Source organism: Hydractinia symbiolongicarpus, chromosome 1 (assembly GCF_029227915.1).
Source record: "Hydractinia symbiolongicarpus strain clone_291-10 chromosome 1, HSymV2.1, whole genome shotgun sequence".
Taxonomy (NCBI): Eukaryota; Metazoa; Cnidaria; class Hydrozoa; order Anthoathecata; family Hydractiniidae; genus Hydractinia; species Hydractinia symbiolongicarpus.
The window spans coordinates 31,707,245-31,731,349 of record NC_079875.1 but is presented as its reverse complement, the minus strand read 5'-3'; positions in this window follow the sequence as shown (position 1 = coordinate 31,731,349).

Here is a 24,105-nt window from a genome sequence, read left to right as displayed (position 1 = left end):
TTGTCTCAGGTTCTATATATTTCAGCCGTAGAATTGATAAACGAGGCATTTCAAAGTGACGAGTGTTATATATTTGCAATTTTTGTATTGATACAAGATAATTGTCATTTAGGGTCAACAACCTCGTCTGAGGTTCTATATATTTTGGCCATAAAATTGATAAACAAGGCATTTCAATGTGACTAGTCTCATATATTTGCGATTTTTCGTATTGATATAGGATAATTGTACTTTAGGGACGACAACCTCGTCTCAGGTTCAATATATTATTGCCGTAAAGTTGATAAGCGAGGCATTTCAAAGTGACAAGTGTCTCATACATTTGCAATTTTTCGTATTGATACACGAAAATTGTCATTTAGGGATGACAACCTTGTCTCAGGTTCTATACATTATAGCCGTAAAATTTATAAACGAGGCATTTAAACAGACGAGTGTTATATATTTCCGATTTTTCGTATTGATACAAGATAATTGTCATTCAGGGTCAAAAATCTCGTCTCAGGTTCTAATCATTCCAGCCGTAAAATTGATAAACGAGGCATTTCAAAGTGACGAGTGTCTCATGCATTTGCAATTCTTCGTATTGATACAAAATAATTGTTATTTAGGGTCAACAACCTCGTCTGAGGCTCTATATATTTTAGCCGTAAAATTGATAAACGAGGCATTTCAATGTGACTAGTCTCATATATTTGCGATTTTTCGTGTTCATACAAGATAATTAGCAGTTAGGGTCAATAACATCGTCTCAGGTTCTACATATTTTAGCCGTAAAATTGATAAACGAGGCATTTCAAAGAGACGATTGATACATATTTGCGATTTTTCGTATTGATACAAGATAATTGTCATTTAGGATCGACAAACTTGGCTCAGGTTCTATATATTTTATCTGTAAAATTGATAAACCAGGCATTTAAAGGAGACGAGTGTTACGTATTTGCGATTTTTCGTATTGATACAAGATAATTGCACTTTAGGGACGACAACCTCGTCTCAGGTTCTACATATTATAGCCGTAAAGTTGACAAGCGAGGCATTTAAAAGAGGTGAATGTTATATATTTGCGATTTTTTGTATTGATGCAAAAAATATTCATTTAGGGTCAACAACCTTGTTTCAGGTTTTTTTACTTTAGCCGTAAGATCGATATACGAAGCATTTATAAGAGACGAGTGTCTCATATATTTGCGATTTTCCGTATTGATACAGGATAATTGCACTTTAGGGACGACAACCTCATCTCAGGTTCTATATATTATAGCCATAAAGTTGACAAGCGAGGCATTTAAAGGAGACGAGTGTTACATATTAGCGATTTTTCGTATTGATACAAGATAATTGTCACTCAGGGTCAACAACCTCGTCTCAGGTTCTATATATTTTAGTCGTAAAATTGATAAACGAGGCATTTAAAAGAGACGAGTGTGATATATTTGCGATTTTTCGAATTGTTGAAAGATAATTGTCATTTAGGGACGACAACCTCGTTTCAGGTTCTATATATTTTAGCCGTAAATTCTATAAACGAGTCATTTAAAAGAGATGAGTGTCTCATATATTTCCGACATTTTGTATTGATACATGATAATTGTACTTTAGGGTCAACAACTTCGTCTCCGGTCTTATATCGTAGCCGTGGAATTGATATACGTGGCATTTCAAAGAGACGAGTGTCATGTATTTGTGATTTTTCGTAATGATACAGGATAATTGTCATTTAGGGCAATAACCTCGTCTCAGATTGTATATATTTCGGCCGTAAAATTGATAAACGAGGCATTTCAATGCGACTAGTCTCATATATTTGCGATTTTTCGTATTGATACAAGATAATTGTCATTCAGGGTCAAAAATCTCGACCCAGGTTCTATATATTTCAGCCGTAAAATTGATAAACGAGGCCTTTAAAATGGACGAGTGTCTCTTATATTTGCGATTTTTCGTATTGATACAAGATAATTGTAGTTTAGGGAAAACAACCTCGTCCTAGGTTCTATATATTATAGCCGTAAAATTGATAAACGAGGCATTTCAATGTGACTAGTCTCATATATTTGCGATTTTTTGTGTTCAAACAAGATAATTAGCAGTTAGGGTCAACAACATCGTCTCAGGTTCTACATATTTTAGCCGTAAAATTGATAAACGAGGCATTTAAATGTGACGATTGATACATATTTGCGATTTTTCGTATTGATATAAGATAATTGTCATTTAGGATCGACAACCTTGGCTCAGGTTCTATATATTTTATCTGTAAAATTGTTAAACCAGGCATTTAAAGGAGACGAGTGTTACATATTTGCGATTTTTCGTATTGATACAAGATAATTGCACTTTAAGGACGACAACCTTGTCTCAGGTTCTATATATTTTAGCCGTAAAGTTGAAAAACAAGGCATTTAAAAGAGACGAGTGTCAAGTATTGGCGATTTTTCGTATTGATACAAGATAATTGTCATTTAGGGTCAATAACCTCGTCTGAGGTTGTATATATTTCGGCCGTAGAATTGATAAACGAGGCATTTAAAAGAGACGAGCGTTATATATTTGCAATTTTTCGTATTGGGACAAGAAAATTGTCATTAAGGAACGACAACCTTGGCTCAGGTTCTATATATTTTATCTTTAAAATTGATAAACGAGGCATTTAAAAGAGACGAGCGTTCTATATTTGCGATTTTTCGTATTGTTGCAAGATAATTGTCATTTAGGGACGACAACCTCGTTTCAGGTTTTATATATTTTAGCCGTAAATTCTATAAACGAGTCATTTAAAAGAGACGAGCGTTATATATTTGCAATTTTTCGTATTGGGACAAGAAAATTGTCATTAAGGAACGACAACCTTGGCTCAGGTTCTATATATTTTATCTTTAAAATTGATAAACGAGGCATTTAAAAGAGACGAGTGTTGTATATTTGCGATTTTTCGTATTGATACAAGATAATTGTAGTTTAGGGTCAACAACCTCGTCTGACGTTCTATATATTATAGCCGTAAAATTGATAAACGAGGCCTTTAAAAGAGACGAGTGTTATATATTTGCGATTTTTCGTATTGGTGCAAGATAATTGTCATTTAGGGTCAACAACCTCGTCTCAGGTTCTATATATTTTAGACGTAAAATTGTAAAACGAGGCATTTAAAAGAGACGAGCGTTATATATTTGCAATTTTTCGTATTGGGACAAGAAAATTGTCATTAAGGAACGACAACCTTGGCTCAGGTTCTATATATTTTATCTTTAAAATTGATAAACGAGGCATTTAAAAGAGACGAGCGTTATATATTTGCGATTTTTCGTATTATTGCAAGATAATTGTCATTTAGGGACGACAACCTCGTTTCAGGTTCTATATATTTTAGCCGTGAATTCTATAAACGAGTCATTTAAAAGAGATGAGTGTCTCATATATTTCCGACATTTTGTATTGATACATGATAATTGTACTTTAGGGTCAACAACGTCGTCCCCGGTCTTATATCTTAGCCGTGGAATTGATAAACGTGGCATTTCAAAGGGACGAGTGTCATGTATTTGTGATTTTTCGTGTTGATACAAGATAATTGTCATTTAGGGTCGACAACCTTGTCTCAGGTTCTATATGTTTTCGTCGTAAAATTGATAAACGAGGCATTTAAAATTGACCAGTATCTCATATGTTTGTAATTTTTCGAATTGACGCAGGATAGTTGTACTAGGCTCAACTATTTCGTTTCAGGTTCTTATATTTTGTCCCTAAAATTGATAAACCAGGCATTTAAAACAGACGAGTTTTATGTATTTGCGATTTTTCCTATTGATACAAGAAAATTGTCATTTAGGGACGACAACCTTGGCTCAGGTTCTATATATTTTATCTGTAAAAATTGATAAACCAGGCATTTAAAGGAGACGAGTGTCAAGTATTGGCGATTTTTCGTATTGATACAAGATAATTGTCATTTAGGGTCAATAACCTCGTCTCAGGTTGTATATATTTCGGCCGTAGAATTGATAAACGAGGCAATTCAAAGTGACGAGTGCCATGTATTTGCGAATTTTCGTATTGATGCAAGATAATTGTACTTTAGGGACGACAACCTCGTCTCAGGTTCAATATATTATATCCGTAAAGTTGATAAGCGAGGCATTTCAAAGTGACGAGTGTCTCATACATTTGCAATTTTTCGTATTGATACAAGAAAATTGTCATTTAGGGATGACAACCTTGTCTCAGGTTCTATATATTTCAGCCGTAAAATTGATAAAGAAGGCATTTCAAAGTGACGAGTGTCTCATGCATTTGCAATTCTTCGTATTGATACAAAGTAATTGTCATTTAGGGTCAACAACCTCGTCTGAGGCTCTATATATTTTAGACGTAAAATTGATAAACGAGGCATGTAAAAGAGACGAGCGTTATATATTTGCGATTTTTTGTATTGATGCAAGAAAATTGTAAATTAGGGACGACAACCTTGTCTCAGGTTCTATATATTTCAGCCGTAGAATTGATAAACGAGGCATTTCAAAGTGACGAGTGTTATATATTTGCAATTTTTGTATTGATACAAGATAATTGTCATTTAGGGTCAACAACCTCGTCTGAGGTTCTATATATTTTGGCCATAAAATTGATAAACAAGGCATTTCAATGTGACTAGTCTCATATATTTGCGATTTTTCGTATTGATATAGGATAATTGTACTTTAGGGACGGCAACCTCGTCTCAGGTTCAATATATTATTGCCGTAAAGTTGATAAGCGAGGCATTTCAAAGTGACAAGTGTCTCATACATTTGCAATTTTTCGTATTGATACACGAAAATTGTCATTTAGGGATGACAACCTTGTCTCAGGTTCTATACATTATAGCCGTAAAATTTATAAACGAGGCATTTAAACAGACGAGTGTTATATATTTGCGATTTTTCGTATTGATACAAGATAATTGTCATTCAGGGTCAAAAATCTCGTCTCAGGTTCTAATCATTCCAGCCGTAAAATTGATAAACAAGGCATTTCAAAGTGACGAGTGTCTCAGGCATTTGCAATTCTTCGTATTGATACAAAATAATTGTCATTTAGGGTCAACAACCTCGTCTGAGGCTCTATATATTTTAGACGTAAAATTGATAAACGAGGCATGTAAAAGAGACGAGCGTTATATATTTGCGATTTTTTGTATTGATACAAGAAAATTGTAATTTAGGGACGACAACCTTGTCTCAGGTTCTATATATTTCAGCCGTAAAATTGATAAACGAGGCATTTCAAAGTGATGAGTGTGATATATTTGCGATTTTTGTATTGATACAAGATAATTGTCATTTAAGGTCAACAACCTCGTCTGAGGTTCTATATATTTTGGCCATAAAATTGATAAACAAAGCATTTAAAATTGACGAGTGTCTCTTATATTTGCGATTTTTCGTATTGATACAGGATAATTGTAGTTTAGGGACGACAAGCTCGTCTCAGGTTCTATATATTTCAGCCGTAAAATTGATAAACGAGGCATTTCAAAGTGATGAGTGTGATATATTTGCGATTTTTCGTATTGATACAAAATAATTGTTATTTAGGGTCAACAACCTCGTCTGAGGCTCTATATATTTTAGCCGTAAAATTGATAAACGAGGCATTTCAATGTGACTAGTCTCATATATTTGCGATTTTTCGTGTTCATACAAGATAATTAGCAGTTAGGGTCAATAACATCGTCTCAGGTTCTACATATTTTAGCCGTAAAATTGATAAACGAGGCATTTCAAAGAGACGATTGATACATATTTGCGATTTTTCGTATTGATACAAGATAATTGTCATTTAGGATCGACAAACTTGGCTCAGGTTCTATATATTTTATCTGTAAAATTGATAAACCAGGCATTTAAAGGAGACGAGTGTTACGTATTTGCGATTTTTCGTATTGATACAAGATAATTGCACTTTAGGGACGACAACCTCGTCTCAGGTTCTACATATTATAGCCGTAAAGTTGACAAGCGAGGCATTTAAAAGAGATGAATGTTATATATTTGCGATTTTTTGTATTGATGCAAAAAATATTCATTTAGGGTCAACAACCTTGTTTCAGGTTTTTTTACTTTAGCCGTAAGATCGATATACGAAGCATTTATAAGAGACGAGTGTCTCATATATTTGCGATTTTCCGTATTGATACAGGATAATTGCACTTTAGGGACGACAACCTCATCTCAGGTTCTATATATTATAGCCATAAAGTTGACAAGCGAGGCATTTAAAAGAGATGAATGTTATATATTTGCGATTTTTCGTATTGGTGCAAGATAATTGTCATTTAGGGTCAACAACCTCGTCTCAGGTTCTATATATTTTAGACGTAAAATTGTAAAACGAGGCATTTAAAAGAGACGAGCGTTATATATTTGCAATTTTTCGTATTGGGACAAGAAAATTGTCATTAAGGAACGACAACCTTGGCTCGGGTTCTATATATTTTATCTTTAAAATTGATAAACCAGGCATTTAAAGGAGACGAAAGATAATTGTCATTTAGGGACGACAACCTCGTTTCAGGTTCTATATATTTTAGCCGTAAATTCTATAAACGAGTCATTTAAAAGAGATGAGTGTCTCATATATTTCCGACATTTTGTATTGATACATGATAATTGTACTTTAGGGTCAACAACTTCGTCTCCGGTCTTATATCGTAGCCGTGGAATTGATATACGTGGCATTTCAAAGAGACGAGTGTCATGTATTTGTGATTTTTCGTAATGATACAGGATAATTGTCATTTAGGGCAATAACCTCGTCTCAGATTGTATATATTTCGGCCGTAAAATTGATAAACGAGGCATTTCAATGCGACTAGTCTCATATATTTGCGATTTTTCGTATTGATACTAGATAATTGTCATTCAGGGTCAAAAATCTCGACCCAGGTTCTATATATTTCAACCGTAAAATTGATAAACGAGGCCTTTAAAATGGACGAGTGTCTCTTATATTTGCGATTTTTCGTATTGATACAAGATAATTGTAGTTTAGGGAAAACAACCTCGTCCTAGGTTCTATATATTATAGCCGTAAAATTGATAAACGAGGCATTTCAATGTGACTAGTCTCATATATTTGCGATTTTTTGTGTTCAAACAAGATAATTAGCAGTTAGGGTCAACAACATCGTCTCAGGTTCTACATATTTTAGCCGTAAAATTGATAAACGAGGCATTTAAATGTGACGATTGATACATATTTGCGATTTTTCGTATTGATATAAGATAATTGTCATTTAGGATCGACAACCTTGGCTCAGGTTCTATATATTTTATCTGTAAAATTGTTAAACCAGGCATTTAAAGGAGACGAGTGTTACATATTTGCGATTTTTCGTATTGATACAAGATAATTGCACTTTAAGGACGACAACCTTGTCTCAGGTTCTATATATTTTAGCCGTAAAGTTGAAAAACAAGGCATTTAAAAGAGACGAGTGTCAAGTATTGGCGATTTTTCGTATTGATACAAGATAATTGTCATTTAGGGTCAATAACCTCGTCTGAGGTTGTATATATTTCGGCCGTAGAATTGATAAACGAGGCATTTCAAAGTGACTAGTCTCATATATTTGCGATTTTTCGTATTGATATAGGATAATTGTACTTTAGGGACGACAACCTCGTCTCAGGTTCTACATATTATAGCCGTAAAGTTGATAAGCGAGGCACTTAAAAGAGATGAATGTTATATATTTGCGATTTTCCGTATTGATACAAGAAAATTGTCATTTAGGGACGACAACCTCGTCTCAGGTTCTATATATTTTAGACGTAAAATTGTAAAACGAGGCATTTAAAAGAGACGAGCGTTATATATTTGCAATTTTTCGTATTGGGACAAGAAAATTGTCATTAAGGAACGACAACCTTGGCTCAGGTTCTATATATTTTATCTTTAAAATTGATAAACGAGGCATTTAAAAGAGACGAGCGTTCTATATTTGCGATTTTTCGTATTGTTGCAAGATAATTGTCATTTAGGGACGACAACCTCGTTTCAGGTTTTATATATTTTAGCCGTAAAGTTGAAAAACAAGGCATTTAAAAGAGACGAGTGTCAAGTATTGGCGATTTTTCGTATTGATACAAGATAATTGTCATTTAGGGTCAATAACCTCGTCTGAGGTTGTATATATTTCGGCCGTAGAATTGATAAACGAGGCATTTAAAAGAGACGAGCGTTATATATTTGCAATTTTTCGTATTGGGACAAGAAAATTGTCATTAAGGAACGACAACCTTGGCTCAGGTTCTATATATTTTATCTTTAAAATTGATAAACGAGGCATTTAAAAGAGACGAGCGTTCTATATTTGCGATTTTTCGTATTGTTGCAAGATAATTGTCATTTAGGGACGACAACCTCGTTTCAGGTTTTATATATTTTAGCCGTAAATTCTATAAACGAGTCATTTAAAAGAGACGAGCGTTATATATTTGCAATTTTTCGTATTGGGACAAGAAAATTGTCATTAAGGAACGACAACCTTGGCTCAGGTTCTATATATTTTATCTTTAAAATTGATAAACGAGGCATTTAAAAGAGACGAGTGTTGTATATTTGCGATTTTTCGTATTGATACAAGATAATTGTAGTTTAGGGTCAACAACCTCGTCTGACGTTCTATATATTATAGCCGTAAAATTGATAAACGAGGCCTTTAAAAGAGACGAGTGTTATATATTTGCGATTTTTCGTATTGGTGCAAGATAATTGTCATTTAGGGTCAACAACCTCGTCTCAGGTTCTATATATTTTAGACGTAAAATTGTAAAACGAGGCATTTAAAAGAGACGAGCGTTATATATTTGCAATTTTTCGTATTGGGACAAGAAAATTGTCATTAAGGAACGACAACCTTGGCTCAGGTTCTATATATTTTATCTTTAAAATTGATAAACGAGGCATTTAAAAGAGACGAGCGTTATATATTTGCGATTTTTCGTATTGTTGCAAGATAATTGTCATTTAGGGACGACAACCTCGTTTCAGGTTCTATATATTTTAGCCGTGAATTCTATAAACGAGTCATTTAAAAGAGATGAGTGTCTCATATATTTCCGACATTTTGTATTGATACATGATAATTGTACTTTAGGGTCAACAACGTCGTCCCCGGTCTTATATCTTAGCCGTGGAATTGATAAACGTGGCATTTCAAAGGGACGAGTGTCATGTATTTGTGATTTTTCGTAATGTTACAGGATAATTGTCATTTAGGGTCGACAACCTTGTCTCAGGTTCTATATGTTTTCGTCGTAAAATTGATAAACGAGGCATTTAAAATTGACCAGTATCTCATATGTTTGTAATTTTTCGAATTGACGCAGGATAGTTGTACTAGGCTCAACTATTTCGTTTCAGGTTCTTATATTTTGTCCCTAAAATTGATAAACCAGGCATTTAAAACAGACGAGTTTTATGTATTTGCGATTTTTCGTATTGATACAAGAAAATTGTCATTTAGGGACGACAACCTTGGCTCAGGTTCTATATATTTTATCTGTAAAAATTGATAAACCAGGCATTTAAAGGAGACGAGTGTCAAGTATTGGCGATTTTTCGTATTGATACAAGATAATTGTCATTTAGGGTCAATAACCTCGTCTCAGGTTGTATATATTTCGGCCGTAGAATTGATAAACGAGGCAATTCAAAGTGACGAGTGCCAAATATTTGCGAATTTTCGTATTGATGCAAGATAATTGTACTTTAGGGACGACAACCTCGTCTCAGGTTCAATATATTATATCCGTAAAGTTGATAAGCGAGGCATTTCAAAGTGACGAGTGTCTCATACATTTGCAATTTTTCGTATTGATACAAGAAAATTGTCATTTAGGGATGACAACCTTGTCTCAGGTTCTATATATTTCAGCCGTAAAATTGATAAAGAAGGCATTTCAAAGTGACGAGTGTCTCATGGATTTGCAATTCTTCGTATTGATACAAAGTAATTGTCATTTAGGGTCAACAACCTCGTCTGAGGCTCTATATATTTTAGACGTAAAATTGATAAACGAGGCATGTAAAAGAGACGAGCGTTATATATTTGCGATTTTTTGTATTGATGCAAGAAAATTGTAAATTAGGGACGACAACCTTGTCTCAGGTTCTATATATTTCAGCCGTAGAATTGATAAACGAGGCATTTCAAAGTGACGAGTGTTATATATTTGCAATTTTTGTATTGATACAAGATAATTGTCATTTAGGGTCAACAACCTCGTCTGAGGTTCTATATATTTTGGCCATAAAATTGATAAACAAGGCATTTCAATGTGACTAGTCTCATATATTTGCGATTTTTCGTATTGATATAGGATAATTGTACTTTAGGGACGGCAACCTCGTCTCAGGTTCAATATATTATTGCCGTAAAGTTGATAAGCGAGGCATTTCAAAGTGACAAGTGTCTCATACATTTGCAATTTTTCGTATTGATACACGAAAATTGTCATTTAGGGATGACAACCTTGTCTCAGGTTCTATACATTATAGCCGTAAAATTTATAAACGAGGCATTTAAACAGACGAGTGTTATATATTTGCGATTTTTCGTATTGATACAAGATAATTGTCATTCAGGGTCAAAAATCTCGTCTCAGGTTCTAATCATTCCAGCCGTAAAATTGATAAACAAGGCATTTCAAAGTGACGAGTGTCTCAGGCATTTGCAATTCTTCGTATTGATACAAAATAATTGTCATTTAGGGTCAACAACCTCGTCTGAGGTTCTACATATTATAGCCGTAAAGTTGATAAGCGAGGCACTTAAAAGAGATGAATGTTATATATTTGCGATTTTCCGTATTGATACAAGAAAATTGTCATTTAGGGACGACAACCTCGTCTCAGGTTCTATATATTTTAGACGTAAAATTGTAAAACGAGGCATTTAAAAGAGACGAGCGTTATATATTTGCAATTTTTCGTATTGGGACAAGAAAATTGTCATTAAGGAACGACAACCTTGGCTCAGGTTCTATATATTTTATCTTTAAAATTGATAAACGAGGCATTTAAAAGAGACGAGCGTTCTATATTTGCGATTTTTCGTATTGTTGCAAGATAATTGTCATTTAGGGACGACAACCTCGTTTCAGGTTTTATATATTTTAGCCGTAAAGTTGAAAAACAAGGCATTTAAAAGAGACGAGTGTCAAGTATTGGCGATTTTTCGTATTGATACAAGATAATTGTCATTTAGGGTCAATAACCTCGTCTGAGGTTGTATATATTTCGGCCGTAGAATTGATAAACGAGGCATTTAAAAGAGACGAGCGTTATATATTTGCAATTTTTCGTATTGGGACAAGAAAATTGTCATTAAGGAACGACAACCTTGGCTCAGGTTCTATATATTTTATCTTTAAAATTGATAAACGAGGCATTTAAAAGAGACGAGCGTTATATATTTGCGATTTTTCGTATTGTTGCAAGATAATTGTCATTTAGGGACGACAACCTCGTTTCAGGTTCTATATATTTTAGCCGTGAATTCTATAAACGAGTCATTTAAAAGAGATGAGTGTCTCATATATTTCCGACATTTTGTATTGATACATGATAATTGTACTTTAGGGTCAACAACGTCGTCCCCGGTCTTATATCTTAGCCGTGGAATTGATAAACGTGGCATTTCAAAGGGACGAGTGTCATGTATTTGTGATTTTTCGTAATGTTACAGGATAATTGTCATTTAGGGTCGACAACCTTGTCTCAGGTTCTATATGTTTTCGTCGTAAAATTGATAAACGAGGCATTTAAAATTGACCAGTATCTCATATGTTTGTAATTTTTCGAATTGACGCAGGATAGTTGTACTAGGCTCAACTATTTCGTTTCAGGTTCTTATATTTTGTCCCTAAAATTGATAAACCAGGCATTTAAAACAGACGAGTTTTATGTATTTGCGATTTTTCGTATTGATACAAGAAAATTGTCATTTAGGGACGACAACCTTGGCTCAGGTTCTATATATTTTATCTGTAAAAATTGATAAACCAGGCATTTAAAGGAGACGAGTGTCAAGTATTGGCGATTTTTCGTATTGATACAAGATAATTGTCATTTAGGGTCAATAACCTCGTCTCAGGTTGTATATATTTCGGCCGTAGAATTGATAAACGAGGCAATTCAAAGTGACGAGTGCCATGTATTTGCGAATTTTCGTATTGATGCAAGATAATTGTACTTTAGGGACGACAACCTCGTCTCAGGTTCAATATATTATATCCGTAAAGTTGATAAGCGAGGCATTTCAAAGTGACGAGTGTCTCATACATTTGCAATTTTTCGTATTGATACAAGAAAATTGTCATTTAGGGATGACAACCTTGTCTCAGGTTCTATATATTTCAGCCGTAAAATTGATAAAGAAGGCATTTCAAAGTGACGAGTGTCTCATGGATTTGCAATTCTTCGTATTGATACAAAGTAATTGTCATTTAGGGTCAACAACCTCGTCTGAGGCTCTATATATTTTAGACGTAAAATTGATAAACGAGGCATGTAAAAGAGACGAGCGTTATATATTTGCGATTTTTTGTATTGATGCAAGAAAATTGTAAATTAGGGACGACAACCTTGTCTCAGGTTCTATATATTTCAGCCGTAGAATTGATAAACGAGGCATTTCAAAGTGACGAGTGTTATATATTTGCAATTTTTGTATTGATACAAGATAATTGTCATTTAGGGTCAACAACCTCGTCTGAGGTTCTATATATTTTGGCCATAAAATTGATAAACAAGGCATTTCAATGTGACTAGTCTCATATATTTGCGATTTTTCGTATTGATATAGGATAATTGTACTTTAGGGACGGCAACCTCGTCTCAGGTTCAATATATTATTGCCGTAAAGTTGATAAGCGAGGCATTTCAAAGTGACAAGTGTCTCATACATTTGCAATTTTTCGTATTGATACACGAAAATTGTCATTTAGGGATGACAACCTTGTCTCAGGTTCTATACATTATAGCCGTAAAATTTATAAACGAGGCATTTAAACAGACGAGTGTTATATATTTGCGATTTTTCGTATTGATACAAGATAATTGTCATTCAGGGTCAAAAATCTCGTCTCAGGTTCTAATCATTCCAGCCGTAAAATTGATAAACAAGGCATTTCAAAGTGACGAGTGTCTCAGGCATTTGCAATTCTTCGTATTGATACAAAATAATTGTCATTTAGGGTCAACAACCTCGTCTGAGGTTCTACATATTATAGCCGTAAAGTTGATAAGCGAGGCACTTAAAAGAGATGAATGTTATATATTTGCGATTTTCCGTATTGATACAAGAAAATTGTCATTTAGGGACGACAACCTCGTCTCAGGTTCTATATATTTTAGACGTAAAATTGTAAAACGAGGCATTTAAAAGAGACGAGCGTTATATATTTGCAATTTTTCGTATTGGGACAAGAAAATTGTCATTAAGGAACGACAACCTTGGCTCAGGTTCTATATATTTTATCTTTAAAATTGATAAACGAGGCATTTAAAAGAGACGAGCGTTCTATATTTGCGATTTTTCGTATTGTTGCAAGATAATTGTCATTTAGGGACGACAACCTCGTTTCAGGTTTTATATATTTTAGCCGTAAAGTTGAAAAACAAGGCATTTAAAAGAGACGAGTGTCAAGTATTGGCGATTTTTCGTATTGATACAAGATAATTGTCATTTAGGGTCAATAACCTCGTCTGAGGTTGTATATATTTCGGCCGTAGATTTGATAAACGAGGCATTTAAAAGAGACGAGCGTTATATATTTGCAATTTTTCGTATTGGGACAAGAAAATTGTCATTAAGGAACGACAACCTTGGCTCAGGTTCTATATATTTTATCTTTAAAATTGATAAACGAGGCATTTAAAAGAGACGAGCGTTCTATATTTGCGATTTTTCGTATTGTTGCAAGATAATTGTCATTTAGGGACGACAACCTCGTTTCAGGTTTTATATATTTTAGCCGTAAATTCTATAAACGAGTCATTTAAAAGAGACGAGCGTTATATATTTGCAATTTTTCGTATTGGGACAAGAAAATTGTCATTAAGGAACGACAACCTTGGCTCAGGTTCTATATATTTTATCTTTAAAATTGATAAACGAGGCATTTAAAAGAGACGAGTGTTGTATATTTGCGATTTTTCGTATTGATACAAGATAATTGTAGTTTAGGGTCAACAACCTCGTCTGACGTTCTATATATTATAGCCGTAAAATTGATAAACGAGGCCTTTAAAAGAGACGAGTGTTATATATTTGCGATTTTTCGTATTGGTGCAAGATAATTGTCATTTAGGGTCAACAACCTCGTCTCAGGTTCTATATATTTTAGACGTAAAATTGTAAAACGAGGCATTTAAAAGAGACGAGCGTTATATATTTGCAATTTTTCGTATTGGGACAAGAAAATTGTCATTAAGGAACGACAACCTTGGCTCAGGTTCTATATATTTTATCTTTAAAATTGATAAACGAGGCATTTAAAAGAGACGAGCGTTATATATTTGCGATTTTTCGTATTGTTGCAAGATAATTGTCATTTAGGGACGACAACCTCGTTTCAGGTTCTATATATTTTAGCCGTGAATTCTATAAACGAGTCATTTAAAAGAGATGAGTGTCTCATATATTTCCGACATTTTGTATTGATACATGATAATTGTACTTTAGGGTCAACAACGTCGTCCCCGGTCTTATATCTTAGCCGTGGAATTGATAAACGTGGCATTTCAAAGGGACGAGTGTCATGTATTTGTGATTTTTCGTAATGTTACAGGATAATTGTCATTTAGGGTCGACAACCTTGTCTCAGGTTCTATATGTTTTCGTCGTAAAATTGATAAACGAGGCATTTAAAATTGACCAGTATCTCATATGTTTGTAATTTTTCGAATTGACGCAGGATAGTTGTACTAGGCTCAACTATTTCGTTTCAGGTTCTTATATTTTGTCCCTAAAATTGATAAACCAGGCATTTAAAACAGACGAGTTTTATGTATTTGCGATTTTTCGTATTGATACAAGAAAATTGTCATTTAGGGACGACAACCTTGGCTCAGGTTCTATATATTTTATCTGTAAAAATTGATAAACCAGGCATTTAAAGGAGACGAGTGTCAAGTATTGGCGATTTTTCGTATTGATACAAGATAATTGTCATTTAGGGTCAATAACCTCGTCTCAGGTTGTATATATTTCGGCCGTAGAATTGATAAACGAGGCAATTCAAAGTGACGAGTGCCATGTATTTGCGAATTTTCGTATTGATGCAAGATAATTGTACTTTAGGGACGACAACCTCGTCTCAGGTTCAATATATTATATCCGTAAAGTTGATAAGCGAGGCATTTCAAAGTGACGAGTGTCTCATACATTTGCAATTTTTCGTATTGATACAAGAAAATTGTCATTTAGGGATGACAACCTTGTCTCAGGTTCTATATATTTCAGCCGTAAAATTGATAAAGAAGGCATTTCAAAGTGACGAGTGTCTCATGCATTTGCAATTCTTCGTATTGATACAAAGTAATTGTCATTTAGGGTCAACAACCTCGTCTGAGGCTCTATATATTTTAGACGTAAAATTGATAAACGAGGCATGTAAAAGAGACGAGCGTTATATATTTGCGATTTTTTGTATTGATGCAAGAAAATTGTAAATTAGGGACGACAACCTTGTCTCAGGTTCTATATATTTCAGCCGTAGAATTGATAAACGAGGCATTTCAAAGTGACGAGTGTTATATATTTGCAATTTTTGTATTGATACAAGATAATTGTCATTTAGGGTCAACAACCTCGTCTGAGGTTCTATATATTTTGGCCATAAAATTGATAAACAAGGCATTTCAATGTGACTAGTCTCATATATTTGCGATTTTTCGTATTGATATAGGATAATTGTACTTTAGGGACGGCAACCTCGTCTCAGGTTCAATATATTATTGCCGTAAAGTTGATAAGCGAGGCATTTCAAAGTGACAAGTGTCTCATACATTTGCAATTTTTCGTATTGATACACGAAAATTGTCATTTAGGGATGACAACCTTGTCTCAGGTTCTATACATTATAGCCGTAAAATTTATAAACGAGGCATTTAAACAGACGAGTGTTATATATTTGCGATTTTTCGTATTGATACAAGATAATTGTCATTCAGGGTCAAAAATCTCGTCTCAGGTTCTAATCATTCCAGCCGTAAAATTGATAAACAAGGCATTTCAAAGTGACGAGTGTCTCAGGCATTTGCAATTCTTCGTATTGATACAAAATAATTGTCATTTAGGGTCAACAACCTCGTCTGAGGCTCTATATATTTTAGACGTAAAATTGATAAACGAGGCATGTAAAAGAGACGAGCGTTATATATTTGCGATTTTTTGTATTGATACAAGAAAATTGTAATTTAGGGACGACAACCTTGTCTCAGGTTCTATATATTTCAGCCGTAAAATTGATAAACGAAGCATTTCAAAGTGATGAGTGTGATATATTTGCGATTTTTGTATTGATACAAGATAATTGTCATTTAAGGTCAACAACCTCGTCTGAGGTTCTATATATTTTGGCCATAAAATTGATAAACAAAGCATTTAAAATTGACGAGTGTCTCTTATATTTGCGATTTTTCGTATTGATACAGGATAATTGTAGTTTAGGGACGACAAGCTCGTCTCAGGTTCTATATATTTCAGCCGTAAAATTGATAAACGAGGCATTTCAAAGTGATGAGTGTGATATATTTGCGATTTTTCGTATTGATACAAAATAATTGTTATTTAGGGTCAACAACCTCGTCTGAGGCTCTATATATTTTAGCCGTAAAATTGATAAACGAGGCATTTCAATGTGACTAGTCTCATATATTTGCGATTTTTCGTGTTCATACAAGATAATTAGCAGTTAGGGTCAATAACATCGTCTCAGGTTCTACATATTTTAGCCGTAAAATTGATAAACGAGGCATTTCAAAGAGACGATTGATACATATTTGCGATTTTTCGTATTGATACAAGATAATTGTCATTTAGGATCGACAAACTTGGCTCAGGTTCTATATATTTTATCTGTAAAATTGATAAACCAGGCATTTAAAGGAGACGAGTGTTACGTATTTGCGATTTTTCGTATTGATACAAGATAATTGCACTTTAGGGACGACAACCTCGTCTCAGGTTCTACATATTATAGCCGTAAAGTTGACAAGCGAGGCATTTAAAAGAGATGAATGTTATATATTTGCGATTTTTTGTATTGATGCAAAAAATATTCATTTAGGGTCAACAACCTTGTTTCAGGTTTTTTTACTTTAGCCGTAAGATCGATATACGAAGCATTTATAAGAGACGAGTGTCTCATATATTTGCGATTTTCCGTATTGATACAGGATAATTGCACTTTAGGGACGACAACCTCATCTCTGGTTCTATATATTATAGCCATAAAGTTGACAAGCGAGGCATTTAAAAGAGATGAATGTTATATATTTGCGATTTTTCGTATTGGTGCAAGATAATTGTCATTTAGGGTCAACAACCTCGTCTCAGGTTCTATATATTTTAGACGTAAAATTGTAAAACGAGGCATTTAAAAGAGACGAGCGTTATATATTTGCAATTTTTCGTATTGGGACAAGAAAATTGTCATTAAGGAACGACAACCTTGGCTCGGGTTCTATATATTTTATCTTTAAAATTGATAAACCAGGCATTTAAAGGAGACGAGTGTTACATATTAGCGATTTTTCGTATTGATACAAGATAATTGTCACTCAGGGTCAACAACCTCGTCTCAGGTTCTATATATTTTAGTCGTAAAATTGATAAACGAGGCATTTAAAAGAGACGAGTGTGATATATTTGCGATTTTTCGAATTGTTGAAAGATAATTGTCATTTAGGGACGACAACCTCGTTTCAGGTTCTATATATTTTAGCCGTAAATTCTATAAACGAGTCATTTAAAAGAGATGAGTGTCTCATATATTTCCGACATTTTGTATTGATACATGATAATTGTACTTTAGGGTCAACAACTTCGTCTCCGGTCTTATATCGTAGCCGTGGAATTGATATACGTGGCATTTCAAAGAGACGAGTGTCATGTATTTGTGATTTTTCGTAATGATACAGGATAATTGTCATTTAGGGCAATAACCTCGTCTCAGATTGTATATATTTCGGCCGTAAAATTGATAAACGAGGCATTTCAATGCGACTAGTCTCATATATTTGCGATTTTTCGTATTGATACAAGATAATTGTCATTCAGGGTCAAAAATCTCGACCCAGGTTCTATATATTTCAGCCGTAAAATTGATAAACGAGGCCTTTAAAATGGACGAGTGTCTCTTATATTTGCGATTTTTCGTATTGATACAAGATAATTGTAGTTTAGGGAAAACAACCTCGTCCTAGGTTCTATATATTATAGCCGTAAAATTGATAAACGAGGCATTTCAATGTGACTAGTCTCATATATTTGCGATTTTTTGTGTTCAAACAAGATAATTAGCAGTTAGGGTCAACAACATCGTCTCAGGTTCTACATATTTTAGCCGTAAAATTGATAAACGAGGCATTTAAATGTGACGATTGATACATATTTGCGATTTTTCGTATTGATATAAGATAATTGTCATTTAGGATCGACAACCTTGGCTCAGGTTCTATATATTTTATCTGTAAAATTGTTAAACCAGGCATTTAAAGGAGACGAGTGTTACATATTTGCGATTTTTCGTATTGATACAAGATAATTGCACTTTAAGGACGACAACCTTGTCTCAGGTTCTATATATTTTAGCCGTAAAGTTGAAAAACAAGGCATTTAAAAGAGACGAGTGTCAAGTATTGGCGATTTTTCGTATTGATACAAGATAATTGTCATTTAGGGTCAATAACCTCGTCTGAGGTTGCATATATTTCGGCCGTAGAATTGATAAACGAGGCATTTCAAAGTGACTAGTCTCATATATTTGCGATTTTTCGTATTGATATAGGATAATGTACTTTAGGGACGACAACCTCGTCTCAGGTTCTACATATTATAGCCGTAAAGTTGATAAGCGAGGCACTTAAAAGAGATGAATGTTATATATTTGCGATTTTCCGTATTGATACAAGATAATTGCACTTTAGGGACGACAACCTCATCTCAGGTTCTATATATTATTGCCGTAAAATTGATAAGCGAGGCATTTCAAAGTGACGAATGTCTCATACATTTGCAATTTTTCGTATTGATACAAGAAAATTGTCATTTAGGGACGACAACCTCGTCTCAGGTTCTATATATTTTAGACGTAAAATTGTAAAACGAGGCATTTAAAAGAGACGAGCGTTATATATTTGCAATTTTTCGTATTGGGACAAGAAAATTGTCATTTAGGGATGACAACCTTGTCTCAGGTTCTATATATTTCAGCCGTAAAATTGATAAAGAAGGCATTTCAAAGTGACGAGTGTCTCATGCATTTGCAATTCTTCGTATTGATACAAAGTAATTGTCATTTAGGGTCAACAACCTCGTCTGAGGCTCTATATATTTTAGACGTAAAATTGATAAACGAGGCATGTAAAAGAGACGAGCGTTATATATTTGCGATTTTTTGTATTGATGCAAGAAAATTGTAAATTAGGGACGACAACCTTGTCTCAGGTTCTATATATTTCAGCCGTAGAATTGATAAACGAGGCATTTCAAAGTGACGAGTGTTATATATTTGCAATTTTTGTATTGATACAAGATAATTGTCATTTAGGGTCAACAACCTCGTCTGAGGTTCTATATATTTTGGCCATAAAATTGATAAACAAGGCATTTCAATGTGACTAGTCTCATATATTTGCGATTTTTCGTATTGATATAGGATAATTGTACTTTAGGGACGGCAACCTCGTCTCAGGTTCAATATATTATTGCCGTAAAGTTGATAAGCGAGGCATTTCAAAGTGACAAGTGTCTCATACATTTGCAATTTTTCGTATTGATACACGAAAATTGTCATTTAGGGATGACAACCTTGTCTCAGGTTCTATACATTATAGCCGTAAAATTTATAAACGAGGCATTTAAACAGACGAGTGTTATATATTTGCGATTTTTCGTATTGATACAAGATAATTGTCATTCAGGGTCAAAAATCTCGTCTCAGGTTCTAATCATTCCAGCCGTAAAATTGATAAACAAGGCATTTCAAAGTGACGAGTGTCTCAGGCATTTGCAATTCTTCGTATTGATACAAAATAATTGTCATTTAGGGTCAACAACCTCGTCTGAGGTTCTACATATTATAGCCGTAAAGTTGATAAGCGAGGCACTTAAAAGAGATGAATGTTATATATTTGCGATTTTCCGTATTGATACAAGAAAATTGTCATTTAGGGACGACAACATCGTCTCAGGTTCTATATATTTTAGACGTAAAATTGTAAAACGAGGCATTTAAAAGAGACGAGCGTTATATATTTGCAATTTTTCGTATTGGGACAAGAAAATTGTCATTAAGGAACGACAACCTTGGCTCAGGTTCTATATATTTTATCTTTAAAATTGATAAACGAGGCATTTAAAAGAGACGAGCGTTCTATATTTGCGATTTTTCGTATTGTTGCAAGATAATTGTCATTTAGGGACGACAACCTCGTTTCAGGTTTTATATATTTTAGCCGTAAAGTTGAAAAACAAGGCATTTAAAAGAGACGAGTGTCAAGTATTGGCCATTTTTCGTATTGATACAAGATAATTGTCATTTAGGGTCAATAACCTCGTCTGAGGTTGTATATATTTCGGCCGTAGAATTGATAAACGAGGCATTTAAAAGAGACGAGCGTTATATATTTGCAATTTTTCGTATTGGGACAAGAAAATTGTCATTAAGGAACGACAACCTCGTCTCAAGTTCAACATATTATAGCCGTAAAGTTGACAAGCGAGGCATTTAAAAGAGATGAATGTTATATATTTGCGATTTTTTGTATTGATGCAAAAAATTGTCATTTAGGGTCAACAACCTCGTTTCAGGTTTTTATACTTTAGCCGTAAGATCGATATACGAAGCATTTATAAGAGACGAGTGACTCATATATTTGCGATTTTCCGTATTGATACAAGAAAATTGTCATTTAGGGACGACAACCTTGTCTCAGGTTCTATATATTTTAGACGTAAAATTGATAAACGAGGCCTTTAAAAGAGACGAGTGTTATATATTTGCGATTTTTTGTATTGATGAAAAAATTTGTCATTTAGGGTCAACAACCTCTTTTCAGGTTTTTATATTTTAGCCGTAAAATTGTAAAACGAGGCATTTATAAGAGACGAGTGACTCATATATTTGCGATTTTTTGTATTGATGCAAAAAATTGTCATTTAGGGTCAACAACCTCTTTTCAGGTTTTTATATTTTAGCCGTAAGATCGATATACGAAGCATTTATGAGAGACGAGTGTCTCATATGTTTGCAATTTTCCGTATTGATACAAGATAATTGCACTTTAGGGACGACAACCTCATCTCAGGTTCTATATATTATTGCCGTAAAATTGATAAGCGAGGCATTTCAAAGTGACGAATATCTCTTACATTTGCTATTTTTCGTATTGATACAAGAAAATTGTCAGTTAGGGACGACAACCTTGTCTCAGGTTCTATATATTTTAGACGTAAAATTGATAAACGAGGCCTTTAAAAGAGACGAGTGTTATATATTTGCGATTTTTTGTATTGATGCAAAAATTTGTCATTTAGGGTCAACAACCTCTTTTCAGGTTTTTATATTTTAGCCGTAAAATTGTAAAACGAGGCATTTATAAGAGACGAGTGACTCATATATTTGCGATTTTTTGTATTGATGCAAAAAATTGTCATTTAGGGACGACAACCTCGTCTCCGGTTCTATATATTATTGCCGTAAAGTTGATAAGCGAGGCATTTCAAAGTGACGAGTGTCTCTTACATTTGCAATTTTTCGTATTGGTGCAAGAAAATTTTCATTTAGGGACGACAACCTTGTCTCAGGTTCTATATATTTTAGCCGTAAATTCTATAAACGATTCATTTAAAACAGACGAGTGTTATATATTTGCGATTTTTCGTATTGATACAAGATAATTGTCATTCAGGGTCAAAAATCTCGTCTCAGGTTTTATACATTCCAGCCGTAAAATTAATAAACGAGGCATTTCAAAGTGACGAGTGTCTCATGCATTTGCAATTCTTCGTATTGATACAAAATAATTGTCATTTAGGGTCAACAACCTCGTCTGAGGCTCTATATATTTTAGACGTAAAATTGATAAACGAAGCATGTAAAAGAGACGAGCGTTATATATTTGCGATTTTTTGTATTGATGCAAGAGAATTGTAATTTAGGGACGACAACCTTGACTCAGGTTCTATATATTTCAACCGTAAAATTGATAAACGAGGCATTTCAAAGTGACGAGTGTTATATATTTGCAATTTTTGTATTGATACAAGATAATTGTCATTTAGGGTCAACAACCTCGTCTGAGGTTCTATATATTTTGGCCATAACATTGATAAACAAGGCATTTAAAATTGACGAGTGTCTCTTATATTTGCGATTTTTCGTATTGATACAGGATAATTGTAGTTTAGGGACGTCAACCTCGTCCCAGGTTCTATATAATATAGCCGTAAAATTGATAAACGAGGCATTTCAATGTGACTAGTCTCATATATTTGCGATTTTTCGTATTGATATAGGATAATTGTACTTTAGGGACGACAACCTCGTCTCAGGTTCTACATATTATAGCCGTAAAGTTGACAAGCGAGGCACTTAAAAGAGATGAATGTTGTATATTTGCGATTTTCCGTATTGATACAAGATTATTGCACTTTAGGGACGACAACCTCATCTCAGGTTCTATATATTATTGCCGTAAAATTGATAAGCGAGGCATTTCAAAGTGACGAATGTCTCATACATTTGCAATTTTTCGTATTGATACAAGAAAATTGTCATTTAGGGACGACAACCTTGTCTCAGGTTCTATATATTTTAGCCGTAAAATTGATAAACGAGGCCTTTAAAAGAGACGAGGGTTGTATATTTGCGATTTTTCGTATTGATACAGGATAATTGTAGTTTAGGGTCAACAACCTCGTCTGAGGTTCTATGTATTATAGCCGTAAAATTGATAAACGAGGCCTTTAAAAGAGACGAGTGTTATATATTTGCGCGTTTTCGTATTGATACAAGATAATTGCACTTTAGGGACGACAACCTTGTCTCAGGTTCTATATATTTTAGCCGTAAAATTGAAAAACAAGGCATTTAAAAGAGACGAGTGCCAAGTATTGGCGATTTTTCGTATTGATACAAGATAATTGTCATTTAAGGTCAATAACCTCGTCTCAGGTTGTATATATTTCGGCCGTAGAATTGATAAACGAGGCATTTCAAAGTGACGAGTGTTATATATTTGCAATTTTTGTATTGATACAAGATAATTGTCATTTAGGGTCAACAACCTCGTCTGAGGTTCTATATATTTTGGCCATAACATTGATAAACGAGGCATTTCAAAGTGACGAGTGTCTCATTCATTTGCAATTTTTCGTATTGATACAAGAAAATTGTCGATTAGGGATGACAACCTTGTCTCAGGCTCTATACATTATAGCCGTAAAATTTATAAACGAGGCATTTAAAACAGACGAGTGTTATATATTTGCGATTTTTCGTATTGATACAAGATAATTGTCATTCAGGGTCAAAAATCTCGTCTCAGGTTTTATACATTCCAGCCGTAAAATTGATAAACGAGGCATTTCAAAGTGACGAGTGTCTCATGCATTTGCAATTCTTCGTATTGATACAAAATAATTGTCATTTAGGGTCAACAACCTCGTCTGAGGCTCTATATATTTTAGACGTAAAATTGATAAACGAAGCATGTAAAAGAGACGAGCGTTATATATTTGCGATTTTTTGTATTGATGCAAGAGAATTGTAATTTAGGGACGACAACCTTGACTCAGGTTCTATATATTTCAACCGTAAAATT